Source organism: Phalaenopsis equestris, unplaced genomic scaffold (assembly GCF_001263595.1).
Source record: "Phalaenopsis equestris unplaced genomic scaffold, ASM126359v1 Scaffold001083, whole genome shotgun sequence".
NCBI classification, from domain to species: domain Eukaryota; kingdom Viridiplantae; phylum Streptophyta; class Magnoliopsida; order Asparagales; family Orchidaceae; genus Phalaenopsis; species Phalaenopsis equestris.
Genome location: NW_018165522.1, coordinates 32,211 through 32,679, shown reverse-complemented (window position 1 = coordinate 32,679; position 469 = coordinate 32,211).

Genomic DNA, 469 nt, shown 5'->3' with positions numbered 1-469 from the left:
TGAATAACCTCCATGGATGAACATTATCATGAAATGATGCATATCTTGGGCAAATACATCGAATCAAGCACGGTTTGAAGAGATCCCAAGTATATTCTTGGAAAACTATATAAGAAAGAAGAGAGGACTTAGAAAAGAGTCTTGAAAATATTGGCAAGTTTTCAAAGTTATTTTCCGGGGAGTTAGTTCAGAAAGATTTTCAGGAACCACTTTTTATTTACTTTATCCTTTTTGTTATTTTGTTTTGAGTGATTGTAAAAGAGACGAGTTTCAAATGAACTTCAAGAGTTTGGCGGAGGACTTGAGATAAGTTTTTATCTTTTTGTTTTTAGACTACTTTTGATTTTAATTGAGACTTGTTGTTGGTTTGACAATAATTTCTTCTTTTAAACTAAAGTGTGATTTTATTTTCTCCATAGATTCTGAGTAGTTTTATTTATCTTTCTTCTTAAAATGATAAGTAATTAAG